At 51.1% G+C, this 13,505-nt stretch overlaps 1 protein-coding gene across 1 annotated transcript in view; it reads right to left on the bottom strand.

Moving 5' to 3' along the window:
• Positions 1–13,505, bottom strand: part of CCDC148 (coiled-coil domain containing 148) — a 1,212,845-nt gene that overhangs the window by 1,028,705 nt on the left and 170,635 nt on the right. The window lies entirely within an intron of this gene.

The following is a 13,505-nucleotide window of genomic DNA, read 5'->3' as shown; positions in this document are numbered from 1 at the left end:
TGAGTAAGGGTTAAAGGATAAAGAGGTAAGAAATTATGGGTAACGGGAAATGGTGATGGTAAGGGCCAAGGGTAGGCCTGCAAGGTAGTAAGGTTAGAGGTTAAGGTGTAGATAAAGGAGTAAATGTTAAGTTTGAGTTCAGGGTAAGGAGTCAAGGAATAAGGGTAGGTTAAATGTCTGTAGATATGGAGTTAAGGCTAAGAGTGTAATAAGTTAAAAAATAATGCGTATGGGTTAGGGGTAAAGGTAATGGATTTGGGTGAAGGGCCAAGGGTACAAAAGAAAGGGGTAAAGGATTAAGGACACAGGAGTGAGGGAAATGATAGATGTAAAGGTTTGTGGGTAAAAAAGGTAAGGGATTAATCGTAAGGTATATGGTAGTGAGCAATATCCCCTCTCCCATTACCCTCTTACTCTCAATCCCTTAACACCTTATCCATAATCATTTAACTTTTTCCACGTACCCTTTACATACTGCCCTTAACCATAACTCTTTATCTTTAACCCCTAGGTGTTTGGTAAAAGCAGATCATTCAAATATTAAGGAATTAACAATTGTATATTTAAAAAAAAATTGCAAGCTAATGGTCACAATGAGATTGTGATGATGAAACTGTAAAAAAGCCTTACCCATATAATGAGTAAATGGTACACATGAAAAAGCTGCAAGGAGATGGTAGGCAAGAAATCAACAGGTGACAAAATGGCAGGCATTTGTCAAAAACATTGATACCCACAAGAAACTCTAGAAAAATGTGATGCTAATGCTTCATTTTCTTGTTTTGCAAACACGATTATTTTTTACTCCTGTGTACCCTGGCGGAGCCTGCCTCCTCCCTTTATTTGGCCATATTAGTTTACTAAATCGTTTTAATTACAATCAAAATAGAATGGATCCATTCAGAATGTCATCCACCTCCTTTTATCTCCCCAATCCCTCTGAGTACACACTATTGAACTAAGAATCTAAGTTAAACTAAGAATCTAGATGTATGTACAACTGGTTGCAAAATAGTGGTCACAAATTGCGACCAGAGTTTTTGCGACTAGAGTGGTAGTATGCAAAGCAACTCATGGGTTGGCTTGCAAATAACCGATTTGTAGTGGGTCACAAGTTGACCGTGAGGTGCATCACAACTTTTGACCCACTAGGAATTGCAGCCATCACAGTTATGGTGGCCTGTTGAGGTCAGCAGACTACAATGTCTGTGATTGCTTTTAAATAAAGCATTTTTTTTATTTAAATGAGATGTGTTTAAATTTAAAAAATGAAAAGTGTAAGAAATATATTTTTAACATTCACAAAGGGTAGGGGTCCCTTAGGAGCCCCTTCCCATTTTGAAAGGCTTACCAACTCCTTTGAGGAGGTGGTAAAATATTAATGTTCTGCACCCGTAATTTGGCCGCAAAACATTAATAAATACCATTCCAATATGGTATGTGGACGGGACACCCTCAACACACCCCTTCCAAATACCGAATCAGTATTTGGTCACAAACCCTAACTGATATTCGGTAATGTGTTACCGAATCGCAATTTGGGTTTGAAACATCAGAAAAAGCCTTTTTGGGGTCGCAAAAGGTCCGAAGGCAAGAAGAATTTATACATCTTGCCCTAAATTACGAAAATTCAAATTTAAACAGCTATGCGCTAATTCAAAGCACTCTGTCCAAATGGGCAAAAGACAAAGAGGAGAAGAATGATACAGGAACAACCGTTATTAATGCAGCTATAGATACAAGTTTGAATGCAAATAAATTGTTGCATGCTCCAAAAGGCAACCAAACTGTCATCCTTTACAGTACCAGTGCCTCAATATTCGACTATAACAACAGGTAATATCAGATTTCAGTCCTGATCACTCAATTTCCTCTTGTCTCTCCTTGTTATGGATATTTAATTGTGACATTGGGCCGGTCCCCACATGGAACACTCTCAGGCCTTCATTGCTAAAGATCCTCTCCTTGCCCCGCAGCTCACGTCGCTGTTGAACAGGAGCAGTCACTCATTTGCGTTTGTTGGGTCTTGTATGTGTGTTCAAAGGTTCCTGTGTCGGAGGGTAAAACATATCACGAGTATGTTAAATGTCTACAGCTGAATGCGCATAAAGTCACCTGAAGAACCACGTCCATCCTTTTCTTCTACTCCTGGTACACCATGGGGGAATTTGGGGGCTTTAACAAAATAAAAGGTGGGTAGCTGCAGAAGGAAAAACACAATGGTCCAGAAATCTGATACATTTGTGGAGAACGTCTTGATGGAATAGGCTGCCCTGGAGAGAAAAGGACCTTGAAACATAGATATCCAGCATCATAACATGAAGCCAATGTGACACCAGTGTTGTATTCTCTGCAAGAGAAGCATCTAGGAGGGGTAGTGTGGAAAGCAAATATTGTCCTTGACCTTATACCATCCCTGATCACAAGGGAAGCCTGAATTTCCTTGTTTTCGGACACTGGGGTTTTCCTCTCTGCTTTATGGTTGAGTCACAATGACTGAAGTCAATTACAAGGAGTACATACCTAGCATAATGGTTCTGGAGGTATCCACATTTAAAGTCATGTTTAGTCACTAAGGGCCTCATTATGGGTGGTCCTGTTAATGTGCTGCATTTTCCCCATTCCCAAAGAGGCACCAGTAATTCTGGGGGTGGCAAACATCTGGCGTATTACAATTAGACCCTGAGGAGTCACTACGTCATGAGGAATTATGGGGGAATCCCTAATTCTGGGTGCCATTTCACAAGCAATTCCTCATTTTCCCACCATACTGTTTACAGCAGCCAAAATCACCTAATGATTCTAAACAGATGCATTGTGTTTCTTCGGATCTCATAATTCCGATGAGGTAATTACCGTCTGTAACCGGTCCCACCGGAATTAAAAGGGCACTCATAATGAAGGACTGAGCCTATATCTCAGTTCCTATGTTGAAAAAGCAGTATGTTTTGTGACAACAGCCCTGTGAGTGCATCTGCCAACTGAAAATCATGGCTGGCTTGAACCCAAACACAGGTCTGTAAATGTTGGTAACACTCTGCCAACAATGTTGTGGGCTCCTGTATGACCTAGTGTCTAGTCGATCATTAATATTTTTTTTGACTGACTGGGACTCACCCTAGCGACTGTGCTCAGTTCACTAGAATCCGCGACTAACCAATTCTAGTCCAGTTCAATGGATACCCAAAGCTCCCTAAATTATTGTGTCTTATGTCGAACCCCTTTTCCAGTTTGAGGAGAGTTAGGTTTAGTGCCCTTGAGACTATTTTTGGGAATGCCACATGAGCTAAAACCCACAATGTTGTCCCATCTTTCATCCAGTGCTACCAAAAAACTAGGACAGACATCATATCCAACGAGATGCACTGTATAACTGTTAGAACCGGGAGTCTCTGGTTGGCAGAGGTAAGTACCTTAGCCCAAGTAGGGACCCCTGGTTCCGGTCAGGGCGACGGAATAACCCTCTGAGATAACCCCTGCTCACCCTCTAGGTAGCATGGCGCGAGCAGTCTAGGCTAAACAGAGGCAATGTGGATAACATTTGCACTTAACACAACAATAATCCCCAATCCACCACAAACTGAGACCACACAGGTAAGTATATTTTATAAAAATATATAGCTTTATCTAGTTTCAGCATGTAAATGAAGCAGTTGCGTGATAATCACTTCTTCAGACAACTTAGCATTTTATCTCACAGGTTGCACTTAATTCTCAATGGTTCTTGTAAATAGGCAGATCTCATAAAAGCAAATAGTCTCTAGTCTCTTTGATCAGTGGTTAAACATAATGCCACTGGCTTCTATTCAATTGGCTCTAAAAACGAGCAGTCAATGCAATACACAAGCGTAGTTATTCCCAGCCCGCCTTCTTAGGCCCTTAGCCCCCCAAGTGCGGCAAGCGCGCCTCACCCGGTCTCCTGGGGACTCCTTTCCTGTGGTGTGGGGGCTTACACGTGCGCCGGATGGATTCAGGCGCCTCGCGCCTAGCAGCGCACACTCCCACCTTACCCCGGCCGGTCCCCTGGTGCTCTCCCGCCCGCTCTCGACAATCCAACGAGCGGCGGGGGATGCAGCACCTCGGGGGACGACAGGCCCGGGGCGGGGAACACACGCAGACTCACTCCCTCGGCGAGGACGGGTCAGCCAGCTGCTCCGGCGGTCGGCTCCTCGCTGGGGGGGGGGGTGATCAGGGCGCGATTCCCTCGGCGGCTTCCAGGCTGCTCCAGCTGTGCGGGCCAATCACGTCGCGGCTCTCTGGTCGAGCCCCTTCAGTGCCCGGGAGTCAGCCAATGGCAGAGCGGCTCCCGGGACAGGAGGGCAATGACGCTCCGCTACTTCGGCCAATCACGGCCCACCACAGCTGATGACGCTGCGCCGCACGGGCCAATCCCGCCGCGGCGTTAGTGAGGGGGCTCGGCTCCCTCCACCAATGGGAGCGCGGCTCCTTCGTTTCTTTGGCGCTTCGGCTCCTTGACCTCGGAGCAAATTACGGGGGGTGTCCTGGCCCCGGGCTGCGGTGGTGATTTGGCGGCAAAGGGTTTTCAAGGGCGCTGGTCACAACTAGACCCCCCTCTCGACCTTGCCACCACCGTGGAGTGGATTTCACGAGGGGAGGCTCCACAAGCCTCCAACCCTCACGAGTAATGTGCCGATGAGCACACCGATCCCTTCCTCACGCTCCGCAGTCAAGCCCCACGCGTCTCGGGTCCCAACAGGACGAGGTTTCAGCCGTTTTCTGGGATAGCTTTAGGAACCTTTAGTCCTGGGTTCCCAACAGGAGGCCAGCTCTTCTCAGGCCCTTGGAGATTCAGTTGTAGACACAGCACACAGCAGAGTCTTGGCAGTTTCAAGTAGGCAGGGTCACAGCACACAGCAGAGCCCCTTTCTTCTCCTCAGCTTCCAGGTAGACAGTAGAACAGGTCAGCCCTTAGAGCACACAGCAAGGCAATCTTCCTTTGGTTCTCTGGCCGTCCTCCTTCCAGCCGAGGTTCCTTCTTGGTTGCAGAATTTCAGAATCTAAACTTCTGTAGTCAGGGGTCCTTTCCTTATACCCCTCAATGTCTTTGAAGTTCTTTGAAGTCTTTGTGCATGGAGGCCCTTGGTCCAGTCTAAACCAGTTCTGGGGGTTGCGGAGCACTGAGGTGTCTCTGGTTTTCTTCTTCCTGTCAGCTTCAGGGCCAGGGGTGTCAGTTGACCACCAGGAGAGAGCTAACGTGGGGGAGGTAGGCAGGCGCAGCTCAGCACTTATCAGGCATTCCTTCCTCCCTCCTCCCAAGCAGATGTGCCCTTTCATCCCCGGGATGGCTCCGACCCTCTCCTCTGGGGCTCTGCAGCCCCCCCTGTCACATCCAGACCAGGCAGGCATTCCACAAACCCAGGCACACAGAAAGGTTTAGACAAGAGAACAGCCACTTTCTAAAAGTGCTATTCTCCAACACAGGATTTAAAAACACCCTTCACTAAAAGATGTGTCATTAAATTCTGAGTTCAGGGATATCTTTCACTTATGTCCCATCTTGTTCCTATGGGAAGATAGGCTGGATTCACATGGGCCCAGCCTCCTCCATGTTACTCTATGGAGCAAGATAGCCTTTCAGCAGTGAGCACATAACATGGCTGCAGCCCACTACCAGAGCATACTACCTGCACTAGTACATGCTCTACCTTATCCATACACTGCACCCTGCCCAGGGGGGTACCTTGAGCCTTCCATAGGGGTGACTGATGTGCACAGACAGGGAAGGGTTAAGCCCAGCCAGTGGAGACACTGGCCAGGGGGACATGGCAGTCACTGACTGCACACAGGCGCTGCGCTGGCAGGCCTGAGTCACCATTTTAAAGCTACTCATGTGGGTGGCGCAATCTGCGCTGCAGGCCCACTAGTAGCATTTGTCATCACCAGCCCTGGCACACACAGTGCACTTTACTAGGGACTTCGTGGTGATACAAATATGCCAATCAGGTATATTCAATCAATATCACAATTTACAGAGGGAGCACTTACACTCTGACACTGATCAGCAGTGGCAGAGTGTCCAAAGCATCTAAATCAGCAAAAACGAAATCCAGCACAGCATCAAAACACATGAGTCAGAGGCAAAAAGATGGGGGAAGAACCACGCCAAAAGGTGTCAGGTCTAACACGTGTCCCCTCCAGCTGAAAGTGGGGAGAACTACCCAACCTCTTGGGAGTCCTCATCACTAAGGCGGAAGAATCTGGACTGACCGTCAGCATTGGCGTGTTCTGTACCAGGGCGGTGCTCCACCGTAAAGTCCATCCCCTGTAGGGAAATGGACCACCTCAACAATTTTGGATTCTCACCCCTCATCTGCATTAACCATCTGAGGGGCCTGTGGTCGGTCTGAACACGGAAGTGAGTCCCAAACAGGTAGGGCCTCAGCTTCTTCAGAGCCCAGACCACAGCGAAAGCTTCTCTTTCAATGGCACTCCATTTCTGTTCCCTGGGGATTCGCTTCCGGCTAATGAAAGCCACAGGTTGGTCTCCGCCCTCATCATTAATCTGTGAGAGCACTGCTCCCACGCCTTGCTCTGAAGCGTCAGTTTGCACAATGAACTCACTGGAAAAGTCAGGTGCCTTAAGCACCGGTGCTGTGCACATGGCAGTTTTGAGGGTGTCAAAAGCAGTTTGACAGGCCTCAGTCCAATTCACTTTCCTGGGCTGATTCCTAGATGTCAGCTCTGTCAAAGGGGCCACAATGGTGCCATAGCCTTTGACAAACCGTCTGTAATACCCGGTGAGACCTAGAAAGGCTCTCACCTCAGTCTGGGTCTTGGGGGGTTCCCAAGCCAGAATGGTATCAATTTTTGCCTGTAGGGGCGCCACCTTGCCGCTCCCCACCTGGTGTCCCAAGTACACCACCGATCCCTGTCCTATCTGGCATTTACTGGCCTTGATAGTGAGGCCTGCCTTCTGCAGAGCCTTCAACACTTCAGTGAGGTGTTGCAGGTGTTCCTCCCAAGTGGAGCTGAACACCGCAATGTCATCCAGGTAGGCTGCGCTGAATTGCTCCAGCCCTGCCAGTACCTGGTTGACCAATCTCTGAAATGTGGCGGGGGCATTTTTCAACCCAAAGGGCATGACACGAAACTGGAAGTGTCCTTCTGGCGTTGAAAATGCTGACCTCTCCTTTGCCCCGTCAGTTAAGGCAATCTGCCAGTACCCTGAAGTCAAATCAAAAGTACTCAGGTACTGGGCAGCTCCCAACCGATCCACCAGCTCATCAGCTCTGGGGATGGGGTGCGCGTCAGTCTTGGTGACCGCATTGAGCCCACGGTAGTCCACGCAGAACCGAAGTTCTGGGGTGCCACCGGGGGTAGCAGCTTTCTTAGGCACTAAGACCACTGGGCTAGCCCAGGGGCTGCTGGAGGGCTCAATAACCCCAAGCGCCAACATCTTGGAAACTTCTTCCTTGATGCTAGCTCTGACCTTGTCAGCCACCCTGTAAAACTTCTGTTTCACAGGCATGCTGTCTCCAGTGTCCACGTCGTGGACGCACCACTTGGTGACACCTGGGGTCAGGGAGAACAGTGGGCGAACTGACCCAAGACTTGGCGACAGTCCTCCTGCTGTTCTGGGGTCAGGGTGGGGGAGAGGACCACACCATCCACTGACCCATCTTGCTCCTTGACTGCCAGGAGGTCAGGGAGAGGATCACTACCCTCCTCCCCTCCAACATCTGTAGCCATGAGCATAGTTACTTCAGTCCTCTCAAAGTGGGGCTTGAGGCGGTTCACATGCAGCACTCTCAGGGGCTGCCTGGGAGTCTTCAGGTTAACCAAATAGGTAACCTCGCTCTTGCGCTCCACCACCTCATATGGCCCAGACCACTTGTCGCGGAGCTCACAAGGCTCCACTGGCGCCATCACCCACACCTTCTGACCAGGTTGGAACTCAACCAGAGAAGTGTTCTGGTCATACCACCTCTTCATTTCCTCCTGGCTAGCCTCCAGGTTCTCTTGAGCGAGCTTCCTGAAGCGCTTGGTCTGGTTGCGAATGGCCAGCACATAGCTGAACACATCCTGAGGGGTTTTCCCACGGGATTTCTCCCACCCCTCCTTCACCAGAGTAAGAGGCCCTCTGACAGGGTGGCCATACAGCAACTCAAAGGGACTGAACCCTAAGGATTTCTGAGGCACCTCCCTGTAGGCAAACAACAGGCATGGCAACAAGACATCCCATTTCCGCCTCATGGGCTCCTCCAGGCCCATGATCATGCCCTTCAATGTGCGGTTGAATCTCTCGACCAAACCATTTCCTTGAGGGTGGTAAGGAGTGGTGAATTTGTATGTCACCCCACACTCACTCCACAGGGACTTCATGTACTTAGAAATGAAGTTTGTCCCTCGGTCCGAAATGACCTCCTTCGGAAATCCCACCCGGGAAAAGATCCCCATCAGGGCACGGCCCACCACTGGGGCGGTGACTGTCCTGAGCGGAAGGGCTTCCGGGTACCGAGTGGCATGGTCCACCAAGACCAGGATAAACCTGTTGCCTAGGGCTGTCTTGGGATCCAGGGGCCCCACGATGTCAATGCCCACCCGCTCAAAAGGGGGCTCACCACGGGAAAGGGTTGGAGGGGGGCCACGCGCTTCCCTCCACTCTTGCCACTGGCCTGACAAGTCTGGCAAGATTTACAAAAGGCAGAGACGTGCGTCTTCATCTGGGGCCAGTAGAAATGGGTGTCAAGCCTGTGATAGGTCTTGTCTTGCCCCAGATGTCCTGCGAGAGGCACGTCATGAGCCAGACCCAGTAGGAAGTTCCTGAAGCGCTCCGGTACCACCAGCACACGGGCTGCACCGGGCTCAGCGAACTTAGGCTCACTATAAAGTAAGTCATCCTCCCAGTAGATCAAATGCTCCTTGGACCCCAGGCCTGCGGCCTGGTCGGCAGCCTGCTGCCGCACACCAATGAGAGAAGGGCACTCCTTCTGAGCCTGGCAGAATTCCTCCCTGGAGGGACCACCCTCTTGCTGCCACTGGGACAGCTCAGGCAATTCCCCTAGTTCGGCCACCTGCTCCCCTGTAGGTTCCAGGGCATCCCCTTCCGGGTCTGCCTCCTCCTGGACCGTGGGAACAGTGGGGGCCGGTTTCCCGCGCCCTCTACCCCTTCCTCTCTTGGCAGGTCCCTGGGCCATTGTTCCAGGCTCCAGCTCTGTTAGACCGCCCTCTCTTGCTGTCATTGCACGGGTGGACACACAGATCCACGCAGGCAAACCCAACATCTCCAAGTGAGTCCGGTGCTCCACCTCTTTCCATGGGGAGCTCTCCAGGTCATTACCTAATAGACAATCTACAGGCAAGGCATCACTTACAACAATTTCCAAAATACCGGAGACTCCTCCCCACTCAAATGGAACTTTTGCCAACTTGCAGTAGCGCACTGAACTGTCAGCTGCCACCACCGGGCGGAGTACCTGTGGAACAATTTGCTCTTCAGACACCCACCGACACCTAACAGATGTCACGTTGGCCCCGGTGTCTCTCAGAGCCTCCACCACCTGTCCATTGATGGTCACCTTCTGCCCGTATTTCTTAGTGTTTTGGGGCAGCAAGGTTTCCTGGGCCATCTCTTGGTCTCCTAGAGAGACAAGGGTCATCAAAGCTAACCCCTCCTCCCCACTAGAAATCAAATCCCCTCCCAAAGCTACACTGGCTAACGCCGGAGCTGGAGCTGGAGCACCAGTGGGTGCAGATTTCTTCTTTGGACAGTTTGGAGCAATGTGCCCCACCTCCCTACATGCATAGCAAGTGAGGGTCTTCTTGTCCTGCGGGCCCTTATGGGGCCAGGACTTCTTAGGCTTGGGGGGTTGAGACACCTTCTCTTGGGAACTACTTTGGGGCCCTTTAGAAGACTCCTTTTGATTACCCGTGTCCCCCCCACTCTTCTGCTGGGGACCCTGTCCACCTTTGGCTGGGGTACTTACCACCCCCTTGTGGACCCTGGTGCTAGTCCACCGGTCCGCCTCTTTCGCAAGCTCACTGGGATCAGTTAACTTACTATCTAAAAGATGCTGGCGCAGCTCTGGGACACACAAACTACTTAAGTGCTCCCTACTAATCAAGTGACACAACCCCACATAATCAGTAACTTTGCTGCCCTTCATCCAACCTTCCAGTGCACGCGTGTACATACTCACACACTCCACCCAAGTACTTGAATCAAGCTTCTTGAAGTTCCTAAACTTCTGGCGGTACTGTTCAGCAGTGAGCCCATACCTGAGGCACAAAGCCTCCTTCATGGCGGAGTAGGCTAAAGCATTCTTTGCGTCTAAGGGTGCCAAGACATCCCTCCCTGAGGCCTCAAAATGCTTCCACAATCCTGCTCCCCAATTCTTTTCAGGCACCTCATTCATCTTTAAGGCAAGTTCATACGCTCTGAACCACGCATAAATATCCTCACCCCTCTGATAATTCTGTACCAGATCCTTTGGTATGTATACCTTACCCGCCTGTACTGGTTGTGCGCTGCCACCATTAGAACTGGACCCCCTCTCTTTATATTTGAAGTCCAACTCCTTCATGCTCCTCTCATGAGCCAATTGGAGCTTCTTTTCCTCCAAAGCGAGCGCATGTCTTCTCTCCTGCGCCGCTCTCTCCTGCGCCTCTTTCTCAACTTCCAGGCGCAGTCTCTTCTCATCGGCTTCCGCTCTGAGCTTTAAAAGCTCAATCTCATGGGCCCTAACTCTCTGATTCTCCTCCACCTCCTCTGGAGAAATAATCCTACTGGAGTGGGTGCTGCCGGCCCTAGACGCTGGCTTCGCCACTGGCAAATCACTAGGCAGAAAAACAATCTCCTGTGCGCCAACCTCTCCAATAGTAGCTTCTGGTTCACCATGTTTGGCCTCCCACCAGGCCCTCAGAGCTGTCCGTAGCTCTTCCTTATTTGCGCCGCCCCTCACTGGGCATTCAAGCTGTCTGCAGACTTTTCTCAGTTGCTCCTTGTTATAGGTTAACAACTCCTGGATTTCAAATTCCACTTCCACGTCTCCATTCACGCTTGGCGCTTTCCGAGACATGATGCTTCCTACCCTTTTTAACTAAAAAAGTTTCACCAAAAAGAAAAAATCTTGCGCAGCCTGTTCTGCTAAACTAGACTAGTGATGTACAAGAAATCACTGCCGGTCAAGTGCAATCATTAGTTCAAAATCCGCACCGCGAGCCACCAATGTTAGAACCGGGAGTCTCTGGTTGGCAGAGGTAAGTACCTTAGCCCAAGTAGGGACCCCTGGTTCCAGTCAGGGCGACGGAATAACCCTCTGAGATAACCCCTGCTCACCCTCTAGGTAGCATGGCGCGAGCAGTCTAGGCTAAACAGAGGCAATGTGGATAACATTTGCACTTAACACAACAATAATCCCCAATCCACCACAAACTGAGACCACACAGGTAAGTATATTTTATAAAAATATATAGCTTTATCTAGTTTCAGCATGTAAATGAAGCAGTTGCGTGATAATCACTTCTTCAGACAACTTAGCATTTTATCTCACAGGTTGCACTTAATTCTCAATGGTTCTTGTAAATAGGCAGATCTCATAAAAGCAAATAGTCTCTAGTCTCTTTGATCAGTGGTTAAACATAATGCCACTGGCTTCTATTCAATTGGCTCTAAAAACGAGCAGCCAATGCAATACACAAGCGTAGTTATTCCCAGCCCGCCTTCTTAGGCCCTTAGCCCCCCAAGTGCGGCAAGCGCGCCTCTTCCGGTCTCCTGGGGACTCCTTTCCTGTGGTGTGGGGGCTTACACGTGCGCCGGATGGATTTAGGCGCCTCGCGCCTAGCAGCGCACACTCCCACCTTGCCCCGGCCGGTCCCCTGGTGCTCTCCCGCCCGCTCTCGACAATCCAACGAGCGGCGGGGGATGCAGCACCTCGGGGGACGACAGGCCCGGGGCGGGGAACACACGCAGACTCACTCCCTCGGCGAGGACGGGTCAGCTAGCTGCTCCGGCAGTCGGCTCCTCGCTGGGGGGGGGGGTGATCAGGGCGCGATTCCCTCGGCGGCTTCCAGGCTGCTCCAGCTGTGCAGGCCAATCACGTCGCGGCTCTCTGGTCGAGCCCCTTCAGTGCCCGGGAGTCAGCCAATGGCAGAGCGGCTCCCGGGACAGGCTGGCAATGACGCTCCGCTACTTCGGCCAATCACGGCCCACCACAGCTGATGACGCTGCGCCGCACGGGCCAATCCCGTCGCGGCGTTAGTGAGGGGGCTCGGCTCCCTCCACCAATGGGAGCGCGGCTCCTTCGTTTCTTTGGCGCTTCGGCTCCTTGACCTCGGAGCAAATTACGGGGGGTGTCCTGGCCCCGGGCTGCGGTGGTGATTTGGCGGCAAAGGGTTTTCAAGGGCGCTGGTCACAACTAGACCCCCCTCTCGACCTTGCCACCACCGTGGAGCGGATTTCACGAGGGGAGGCTCCACAAGCCTCCGACCCTCACGAGTAATGTGCCGATGAGCACACCGATTCCTTCCTCACGCTCCGCAGTCAAGCCCCACGCGTCTCGGGTCCCAACAGCACGAGGTTTCAGCCGTTTTCTGGGATAGCTTCAGGAACCTTTAGTCCTGGGTTCCCAACAGGAGGCCAGCTCTTCTCAGGCCCTTGGAGATTCAGTTGTAGACACAGCACACAGCAGAGTCTTGGCAGTTTCAAGTAGGCAGGGTCACAGCACACAGCAGAGCCCCTTTCTTCTCCTCAGCTTCCAGGTAGACAGTAGAACAGGTCAGCCCTTAGAGCACACAGCAAGGCAATCTTCCTTTGGTTCTCTGGCCGTCCTCCTTCCAGCCGAGGTTCCTTCTTGGTTGCAGAATTTCAGAATCTAAACTTCTGTAGTCAGGGGTCCTTTCCTTATACCCCTTAATGTCTTTGAAGTTCTTTGAAGTCTTTGTGCATGGAGGCCCTTGGTCCAGTCTAAACCAGTTCTGGGGGTTGCGGAGCACTGAGGTGTCTCTGGTTTTCTTCTTCCTGTCAGCTTCAGGGCCAGGGGTGTCAGTTGACCACCAGGAGAGAGCTAACGTGGGGGAGGTAGGCAGGCGCAGCTCAGCACTTATCAGGCATTCCTTCCTCCCTCCTCCCAGGCAGGCAGATGTGCCCTTTCATCCCCGGGATGGCTCCGACCCTCTCCTCTGGGGCTCTGCAGCCCCCCCTGTCACATCCAGACCAGGCAGGCATTCCACAAACCCAGGCACACAGAAAGGTTTAGACAAGAGAACAGCCACTTTCTAAAAGTGCTATTCTCCAACACAGGATTTAAAAACACCCTTCACTAAAAGATGTGTCATTAAATTCTGAGTTCAGGGATATCTTTCACTTATGTCCCATCTTGTTCCTATGGGAAGATAGGCTGGTATCACATGGGCCCAGCCTCCTCCATGTTACTCTATGGAGCAAGATAGCCTTTCAGCAGTGAGCACATAACATGGCTGCAGCCCACTACCAGAGCATACTACCTGCACTAGTACATGCTCTACCTTATCCATACACTGCACCC

Source organism: Lissotriton helveticus, chromosome 3_1 (genome assembly GCF_964261635.1).
Source record: "Lissotriton helveticus chromosome 3_1, aLisHel1.1, whole genome shotgun sequence".
NCBI classification, from domain to species: Eukaryota; Metazoa; Chordata; class Amphibia; order Caudata; family Salamandridae; genus Lissotriton; species Lissotriton helveticus.
The sequence above is the reverse complement of the archived record's forward strand: the minus strand, read 5'-3'. Positions and strand labels throughout refer to the sequence as shown.